Raw genomic sequence first — 10,690 nt, forward strand, 5'->3', positions numbered from 1 at the left:
TATTGATCATTACTGGTGATTGGAATGCAAAGGTTGGGAACAAAAAGGAAGAATCAGTAGTTAGAAAATATGGCCTTGGTGATAGAAATTATGCTGGAGATCACATGATAGAATTCTGTAAAACCAATGATTTGTTCATTTCAAATACCTTATTTAGACATAAAATATGACTATACACATGGACCTCACCAGATGGAATACATAGAAATCAAACTGACTACATATGCAGAAAGAGAGGAGAGAAAAGATCCATATCATCAGTGAAAACAAGGACAGGGGCAGACTGTGGAACAGACCATCAATTGCTCATATGCAAATTTAAAAAGAAGCTGAAATAAATGAAAACAAGTCCATGAGAGCCAAAATATGACCTTAAATATATACCACCTAAATTTCGAGATCATCTGAAGAACAGATTTGATACATTAAACACTAAAGACTGAAGACCAGAAGAGTGTGGGATGACATCAAAAATATCATATATGAAGAAAGCAAAAATCTTTAAGAAGACAAGAAAGAAGGAAAAGATCAAAATGGATGTGAGAAGAGATACTGAAACTTGCTGTCCATCATAGAGATATTAAAGCAAATGGAAGAAATGAGGAGGTACAAGAGCTGAACAGGAAATTTTGATGGTCAGCTCGAAAGATAAAGTCAAATATTACAACAAAATGTACAAAGATCTGGAGTCAGAAAATCAAAAAGGAAGAACACACTCAGCATTTCTCAAGCTGGGGGAACTTAACAAAAAAATTCAAGCCTCAACTTTTGTTATTGAAGGATTCTCTGGGCAAATTATTGAATGATGCAGAAAGCATCAAGAGATGACAGAAGGAATACACAGAGTCACTGTATCAACAGGAAATGGTTGATGTTCAACCATTTCAAGAGCTAGCATATGCTCAAGAGCCAATTATACTGAAGGAGGAAGTCCAAGGTGCATTGAAGGAATTGGCAAAGAACAAGGCACCAGAAATTGATGGAATAAAAATTGAAATCTTTCAAGAAAGTGAGGCGGCACAGGAGGCACTCACTCATCTCTGCCAACAAATTTGGCAGACAACTATCTGGCTGACTGATTGGAAAAGATTTGATTTTGTGCCCATTCCAAAAAGAGGTGACTCAACAAAATGTGGATATCATCAGATAATATCCTTGATATCCCATGTGTGTAAAGTTTTACTAAAGGTAATGCAGAAATTGCTGCAAGCATACATTGACAGAGAATTTCCAGAGGTTCAAACCAGATTCAGAAGAAGCTGTGGAATGAGGGATATCATTGCTGATATCAGATGGATTTTGGCTGAAAGCAGAGAATATCAGAAAGATGTTTACCTGTGCTTTGTTGACTATGCAAAGGCTTTCGATTGTGTGGATCATGACAAGCTATGGACAACATTGTGAAGTATGAGTATTCCGGAACACTTAATTGTGTTCCTGAGGAATCTGTACCTGGACCAAGAGGCAGTTGTTCAAACAGAACATGGAAACACTAAATCACTAAATGGTTTAAAATTAAGAAATGTGTGTGACAGGGTTGTATTCTTTCACCATACTTATTCAAACTGTATGCTAAGCAGATCAAAGAGAAGCTTGATTTTATGAAGACAAACGTGGTTTGGAGGATTGGAGGAAGACTCATTAACAACTTGCGATATGCAGATGATACCACCTTGCTTGCTGAAAGTGAAGAGGACTTAAAATATTTACTGATGAAGATCAAAGAACACAGCCTTCGGTATGGATTGCATCTCAATGTAAAGAAAACAAAAATCCTCACCACTGGACCAATAAACAACATTCTTATCAATGGAGAAAAGATTGAAGTTGTCAAGGACTTCATTCTTCTTGGATCAACTATCAACACTCATGGAAGCAATAGTCAAGAAATCAAACAACATATTGCTTTAGGCAAATTTGCTGCACAAGATACCTTTTTAAAGTGTTGTAGAGCAAAGATGTCAGCTTGAACACTAAGGTGCGCCTGACCGTTATTTTCAATAACCTCATATGCAAGTGAAAGCTGGACAGTGAATAAGGAAGACTGGAAGAATTGATGTTTTTGAGTTATGGTGTTGGAGGAGACTACTGAAAGTGCCATGGGCTGCCAAAAAACCAACAGATCCGTGTTGGAAGAAGTGTAGCCAGAGTGCTCCTTGGAGGACAAAATGGCCAAACTTCGTCTCTCATACTTTGGACATATTGTCAGGAGGGACCATTTGCTGGAGAAAGATATCATGTTTGGTAAGGTGGAGGGTCAGAGAAAAAGAGGAAGCCCCCCAGTGATATGGATTGGCAACTTGGCAGCATCAATGACTCATGCGTGGCAACATAGTGAGGTTGGCCCAGGATCAGGCAGTGTTCTGTTCTGTTGTGCATAGGGTTGCTATGAGTCGGTACTGATGGCACCTAACAACAATAGGTTATATAGTTTTAGTTTTATTGCTATTTGAAGCACTAAAGTTCACCATGGTCAATAAGAACTCAACTGGAGTTTGAAGGTGTCAATGATATAATGAACATCCTCAAGGTCCTCTCAAGTACTTCTGTTGAATCAAATGTGTTTGGGTAAGAACTAAGTTGTTTTCTAGTGAATAGTAACTGAAGATGCCCTTATTTTGCTCCGTGAATTAATTCCTTCTGTTCATTTTCCATCTGCATTTACTGTGCATATTAGTCTGCCTATTCTATTCTTGTGCATGTTTCCATTGATTTCCTTCTCCTGGCTTTTGCATCTCTTAAAACTGTTGCCCAGTCACTTTTGCCCCTGTTCTCTCTAATTAATAGGTTATTCCTGCCACATCTCCTTGCATCAGGAAAATGTTGGTAACATCTTTTTAGCTTGGCAGAATAGAGTAAAGCAATTTAATTTCAAAGCAGACTGAATGTGATTTCATATTAAGGCAGCATTAGGTACTGCATGAAAACAGATCACTAACTTTAAATCCTTAACAAAATATAATTTACCAGTTTCCAGAATTCTAGGACTTCTTAAATGAGAACTATTGTTCACTTCCAGTTCAATGTGGGTGACAAAGTGAAATTTAGATGTAAAGTTGTCTATTTGATATTTTAACTCCTTATTAAATCTTTCTTTACATTTTTGCTCGTCAGTCTATATTGCTGTTTTTATTATACATCAATTTCTTTGTACAACTTGTGAGTTTCATGTTTTGTTTTTATTATGTAAATATTATAAATAAACTTATTTACAAATCAAAGATTTGTTCATTATTGGAGATCATACTTTTTGCGACATTCTTCTTGCTATGTAACATATCCCTCTGGATTTAGATGGCAGAAGAAATTCTTAAAAGTGCTTCTTGAGATATTTTAGACTCTGAAAACTCATACTTACTCAATCTTAACAGTATATTGAATACACCTCCTTGTTTTTCCACTTTCTTGTTATCTGATAGTTTCATATTAATGACAAAATAAAAAATCTACTATCAACTCTTTTGCACATTACCGATCTATGTCTGGCAGTAATGAATGCCGAAGTGCTAGGTGAGAACAATGCTGTCTGTGCTGATGAAGGTTATGTTTCAATTTGGCAGGACCATGATTCTCAGTGGTTTAGCAGTTATGTAATGATGATATTTGGAAATTATGTAATGATGTAGTCTTCTCCATTTTCACATAGACTAATTATCACATAATGACGAAGTCTTTGGGATAGTGAGGAGTGGGAGAGTACTGAGTATGTTTTAGTGCACTAGGGCTAGAAGAACTGCAAATGTTACTACTACCTCCTCCTGTGTTACAGTACTCAAATCACATAATCAATTTGTTGGGAATATTACTTTTTAAAATCAGTAATGATTTTCTCTTCATTTTTCTGTTTTAATGTATCTTGAATGATAGTATATTTCTTTTGTTGTTTTTAAATCTATATTCTTACTTCTAATGTAGTTGGGTTCTCCCTATAGTGCTGTTATGACTTTGACTAAATAAAAATTTTGTGGTCATAAAAAAAAAAAAAAAAAGTCTTTGTGTAGTCATAACCCTTGTTGTACATTCTGTTCTGAATCTGGCTTGAATTTCTAGCAGTTCCCTGTCCTGGTGTGGTGCTGTAGAATAAGCATTTTACTGCTAACTAAAAGGTTGTTATTTCAAATCCACTTGCCATTCCTTGGAAACCCTATACAGGGTCAGCATGAGTCAGAACTGACTCAACAGCACTTAACAATAACAACCTTATTAATGCACTGCAGAAGCCATTTAAAAATTATCTTCAGTAAAATTTTAATTTTACGTAATATTAATGATATTGTTTGATGATATCTGCAATTCATTGGGTCTTCTCTCTTTGGAATGGATACACATATGCATCTCTTCCAATCAGTTGACCAAGAAGCTGCCTTCCTAATATCTTGGCATAGATGATGGGTGCCTCCAGTGCTGCATCAGTTTGCTGAAAGATTTCCATTTGTATTCCATTATGTCAGTTCCTGGAGCCTTCTTTTTTGCAAGTGCCTTCACTGCATCTTTGAGTTCTTCCTTCATTATGATCAATTCCTGATCAAATGCTACCTCTTGAAATATTTTAACGTCAGCTATTTCTTTTTAATATAATGACCCTTTGTATACCTTCAATTTTATTTTGATGCTTTCTAAATCATTAAATATTTTACCCATTGAGTTCTTTAGCATTGCAAGTAGAGGCTTGAAGTTTTTCTTCAGTTCTTTCAGCTTGAGAAATGCTGAGAATTTTCTAACTGCAGGTCTTTGCACATTTCATTATAATAATTGACTTCGTCTCCTCAAGATTCCCTTTGAAATGATCTGTTCAGCTCTTTTATATTTCCTTTACTTACGTTTGCTTTAGCATCTCTATGCTGGACATCAAGTTTAAGTCTCTTTTGACATCCATTTTGATCTTTTATTTCTTGCCTTTTTAGTACCTTTTTGCTTTCTTCTTATATGATGTTCTTGATGCCATCACACAACCCTTCTGGTCTTCAGTCATTAGTGTCTAATACATCAAATTTGTTCTTGAGATGATCTCTAAATTCAGATGAGATATGTTCAATGTTATAGTTTGACTCTTGTGGATTTGTTTTAATTTTCTTTGGCTTCAGCCTGTACTTGCATTTAAGCAATTGATGATCTGTTCCACAGTTGGCCCCTGGCCTTATTTTAGCTGATGATATGGAGTTGTCCATATCATATCTCTTTTTACAGATGTATTCAATTTGATTCCTGTGCATTCCATTTAGTGAGGTCCATGTGTATAGTCAGAAAGAGACTCTGAAATTTGCTCTTCAGTGCATATGGAAGAAATGAAGAGGTAAAAGAGCTGAACAGAATTTTTCAAGGCAGCTTGAGAAGACAAAATTCAAATACAAAGAAATGTGTAAAGATCTAAAGTTAGAAAACCAAAATGTAAGGGCATGCTCAGCATTTTCAACTTGAAAGAACTGAGTAAAAACTTGAAGCCTTAACTTGAAATAATGAAGGATTCCTTTAGAAATACATTTAATGATGCAGGAAGCATTAAAGGAAGATAGAAGTAATACACAGAGTCACTGTACCAACAAAATATGGTTGTTGTCTAACCATTTCAAGAGGTAGCCGATGATCAAGAGCCAAAGGTTCTTTGGCTTCTTTAGAGGAAGAAGTCCAGTATGCACTGAAGGCACTGGCAAAGAACAAGCCTCTGGGAACTGATGGATTACAAATTGAAATCTTTCAACAAACTGATGCAGCATGGGAGGTACACACTTATCTTTGCTAAAAAATTTGAGACACAGATACTTGGCCAACCTATTGGAAGAGATCCATATTTGTGCCCAATCAAATAACATCATGATAGATGGGGAGAAAATTGAAATCATAGACTTCAGTTTGCTTGGATCCACCATTAACATTCATGGAAACAACAGTCAAGAAATCAAACCAAGTATCTCATTAGGAAAATATGCTGTTCAAGACCTCTTTAAAGTGTTCAAGAGCAAAGATGTCAGTTTGAGGACTAAAATGCACCTGACTCAAGCCATGGTATTTTCAATAGCCTCTCATATACATGTGAAATTTGGACAATGAATAAGGAAGACCATAGGCGAATTGATGCATTTGAGTTATAGTTTTAGGTATGAATATTAAAGGTACAATGAACTGCCAGAAGAAGAAACAAATCTGTATTGGGAGAAGTAAAATCAGAATGTTCCTTAGGAGCCGAGATGACCAGACTTTATCTCTCAGATTTCTGACATATTATCAGGAGGGGTCAGTCCCTGGAGAAGGATATTATGCTTGGTAAAGTGAAGTGTCAGCGAAAAAACGAGGAAGACCCTCAATGAGATGGATTTGCAAAGAGGCAGCATCAATGGGCTCAACCATAGCAGCAATTATAGGCATGGCACAGGACTTGGCAGAGTTTCGTTCTGTTGCACATAGTGTCACTGTGAGGTGGAAATGACTTGAAGATGCCTAACAACAGCAACAACAATAACACCATTATTGAGCATTTGATTAGAACCACTCCACAACAGACGGATCCTGAGAGAAAGGGAGAAAAATGTGGAACAGAACTCAAATTCTTAAAATGTCCTGACTGATTGGACTACTTGAGACTAGAATATACCTTAAGAACATTGCCCTGAGATGCTTTTTTTTTTTTTTTTTAAATAAGTTTTTATTGTGAATTGAGTGATAGTTTACATGCAAGAGCAGCAGCTTTACATTCATCCTATCGTATTTCATTTCACTGCAATGATTACAATCCCCTCCATGCATCATCATTCAACAACATTTTCTTCTAATCCCCCCCCCCCCGCCCTTTTTTTTTATGTACACCAAAGCACACAGGATTATATAACATTCAATCAACCAAAGGATATAGCCTGCACACCAGCCCCCTGGCTGCCAGCACACAGCCCCTCCCCTTCAATGAGTCCACAGCTGTTACGTCTCTCCGTCTCTCCAAGTCATCTCTGCCTCCATCTCTGGCATCAATGCTTCTCTGGATAGTGTCCCACACTCTGTTCTTCTCCCTTGATGGTCTCAGGGTCCTCTGCTCCTGGACTGCAAAATAACCACTCCCTTCCTTTTGTTACAAAATGTATACCTTTACATTTGCAACATTCACAATCAGTCCTGAAAGCAACTATTCACTATTGAACCACAAGAGACTTATAAAGACAGATTGGAAACCACTCATTGGAGATTCTACCTTCCCCGGCACCCTCTAAAACTAAGCTCTCTCTTGAAAACTTGTAAGCCAGTCACTTCGTGCCTTTGTTGCCCCTCACCCCCCATTTTGGGTATTGAATAGCCCATCCTTGTCAACCCTGTTTACAGAGGGTGTGGTTATGATCCTTGCTGTTAAGATTCGTTCTCTCTTTTAAGCTACTGCATCCATAAGTATAGGTCAAGTTCATCAAATTGTAGTGTATTACACTTGTTTTCCACTTCTTTCTTCCTCTTGTCAAGTTCTGATCATCCAGTCATTGAAGCTAGATCAAATGGGTACTATCTGCAAGTATGGGTATTCTTGTACATCTGCCCTCACTTCACATCTGCTGGACACTTCACTTTCTGCTAAAGTCCTCTGTAACTATGTCCCTGTCCATTGGCTCAGGAGTCCCCAGGTATCACTATACTGCTGGCCACTCAGGTCCCCATCCAGGCTGATAGGAGTCTATTGAATGTGGTCAGACTTAGCTCACAGCTTCATTGCTGTTTTCCCCTACTTCCCCTTATCAGTAGACCAACATGGTCACCAGCAAGATTACATGCCTGCTTGTGTATTCCCTTTGAGTTTCAGTCTTGGAAGGGGTTTGCCCTGAGGGGACTTGATTGCTTGTCTTGATGGCTCCCCAGTGAACAACTTGCTTGTTCTTACAGTAGTAAATTGGACTGCTGTTATTGTTTTTGATTTTTCCTGTTAGCCTTTCTTTCAAGAAGTATCTTCTGTTTCTTTAGGTGGAAATTTCCCACCTCAGAAGATTCTGGATGGGGATCAGGATTCCACCTATGGTCTAATGCAATGCAAAGACTGCACAGGAAGCCTGTCTTTCACTGGGAAGGTTCTAGCCCCATTTCAGGTATTCTAATCAGGCTGAAGATGGACTTACAAGCTTGATGTTTCTGGCTATTCCTTTCTCTCTTCCTCAAGTGTCTATTTTACAGTAGTAGACAAGGGAAACCAAGATTCAGAAGACAGTCAAGCATCTTAATATTATTTACCCTTTTTTACCTATTCAAACCATGTCTCAATCCCTGTATCCTAGAGCCATATTGTTCCAAGGTTGAACATTTATCTGTCCCACTTAGCCCATGCAAACCTGCCTAACTGTTTCCCCATCTGCCTTGCCCTTCCCTTCCCCTCTCCCTTCTTGTGTATTGTGCCCCCAACACCCAAAATATCGTGGGTCTATTCCCTACCCTGTGTTGTACCTTCTCCTTACTCCCTTCGCTCCAACCCCTACAGCCAATAAAGAATTTTTTCTTCTTTTCCCCCTTCTTCTTAAAACTTTATAATAATTGTACTATGCAGTATTTCTCCTTTTTTGAATGACTAATTTCACTCAGCACCATGGCCTCAGGTTCATCCATGTTATGTGGTGGCTTGCAGCTTCCTTGTTATTCTTCAAGGTAGCATAGTATTCCATTGTGTGTATGTACCAAAGTTTGTTTATCCATTCTTCCATTGATGGACACTTAGTTCAGTCACCATCTTTTTGCTATTGTAAATCATGCTGCTATGAACTTTGGTGTACATATATGTACTCATGATATGGCTCGTATTTCTTGTGGATAAATACCAGGTAGAGGGATTGCTGCATCATAAGGTATTTCTGATTCCAACTTTCTGAGGAAGCACCAAACTATTTTCCAGAGTGGTTGGACCATTTTGCAATCCCACCAGCAATGTATAAGGGTCCCAGTCTCTCCACATCCTTGCCAGCATTTATTGTCCTTTCTTTTTTGAACTTCACTCTTATTGCTGGTGTGAGATGATATGCCCTGAGATACTTTTTAAACCTTAAGCCAAAATTATCCCTTGAGGTCTCCTTATATCTAAATAACAGTTTGACTCATAAAATGAGCAAGTTTTTGTAGTTCCAAATGTTTGCAGTTCTAAATATTTGCTTTGAATGCAATGGGGTCCTGATGTGATTCTATAGGTTAGGCTCTTGATAGCTAACCTCAAAATTGGCAGTCCAAACTCACCAGCTGCTTCTCAGAAACACTATACAAAGTTGCTCTGAGTGGGAAACAACTCGGCAGCACTTAACTACAACAACAATATTTAGTAAGGTATAGCAGAAGATAATGGAAAAGCACACAGGTTGAAAGTAGATGGGATTCTCATTCCAGCTTTTATCAATTGAATGTTGTAATGAGTCTGAACCCTGCCTCAGGCAGGAGAGAATACTGTGATTGATTAGTAATGTCTTCAAAAGGATTAGAAGATATGTGGATCTGTAGAATACAGATCTTATAATAGTTCTCCTAAGGTTTAGGAGTCCTGCTATGGTGCTGTGGGATAAATACCTGGACTACAAGGTTAGTTTGAGTCACAAAGTCAGCAGTTCAGACTCATCAGCCACTCCCTGGCATCCCTGTACAGTGTATATATGAGTTGGAATCAACTCAATGGAACTTAACAACAATAGCAACAGATTAATTTTAGAAAAGAATGGATCAGATTCAGTCGGAGTGGTCAACACTGAAAGCAAGAACGAGCTTTATATCAACTCAGTAGATTATGCTCTCCTATGTTCATAACTCCATGGCCCATAACCAACCAATCACCAATGTTTATAACATAAACAAGACAAAACAAAAACAAAACAACAAACCCATTTGTTGTAGAGTTGATTATGACTCATGGCAATTCCGTCTCTGCTTCATTGGGTTTTTAATGACTGATTTTTTGGGAAATAGATCAAGACTTTCTTCCGAGGTGCCTCTGTGTGAGCACAAACTACCACCTGTCTTCTGGTTAGCAGCAAAGTGGTTAACACTTTCACTACCTATGGATTCAATCTCAATTTAAAAAATCTAATTCCTAACAATATTAACTCCTCAGCTCATATCCTATCTACAAACATTTAGTTTCAAAGATTGTAGCTACTGCTAGCCTTCCAGAACACAGAAGAGTATCTGAAAGACAATTCTAGATATTTTTAAGCAAAATTATCTGATATCAATTTAATTTTCAATGAAAATGAAATATATCAAGTATCAGGTCAGAATTTTCCTAAGGATTATGTAGGTCTTTTGGTCAACAAAATCTGACCACATGGCTGAATGGTAGAATGCCCTTTTCACTAGGGTTCTTTATCTGAGAACCTGAACCACAGACTATTTAGAACTCTGCCAGAAACATTGTTGATTATGTGGTGGACTTGTCTGCATGCTTGCTATCCCCTGCTCACACCCAGCCTAATGGGAAAAAAGCTGTTTTTTTCTTTCACTTGTATGGTATCTTCTTTTCTGTTCTCTTCCTCCAGTGCATTGTCATCTTCCTTCTGATCACTCTAGTAATGTCTCTGTCTCACTTTCCCCATGGCCCGTGGGGATCTCTTTGCCCAGTCAACGTTTTGTGTGTATCTTCTTCCTCATGTCTTTTAGCCCTTTCTATCTACAACAATGAGCTCTGGTAGCGTAGTGGTTACGAATCGGGCTGCGAACCGCAAGATCAGCAGTTCGAAACTACCAGTTGCTCCACGGGAGA

Source organism: Chrysochloris asiatica, unplaced genomic scaffold (genome assembly GCF_000296735.1).
Source record: "Chrysochloris asiatica unplaced genomic scaffold, ChrAsi1.0 scaffold00286, whole genome shotgun sequence".
Lineage (NCBI taxonomy): Eukaryota > Metazoa > Chordata > Mammalia > Afrosoricida > Chrysochloridae > Chrysochloris > Chrysochloris asiatica.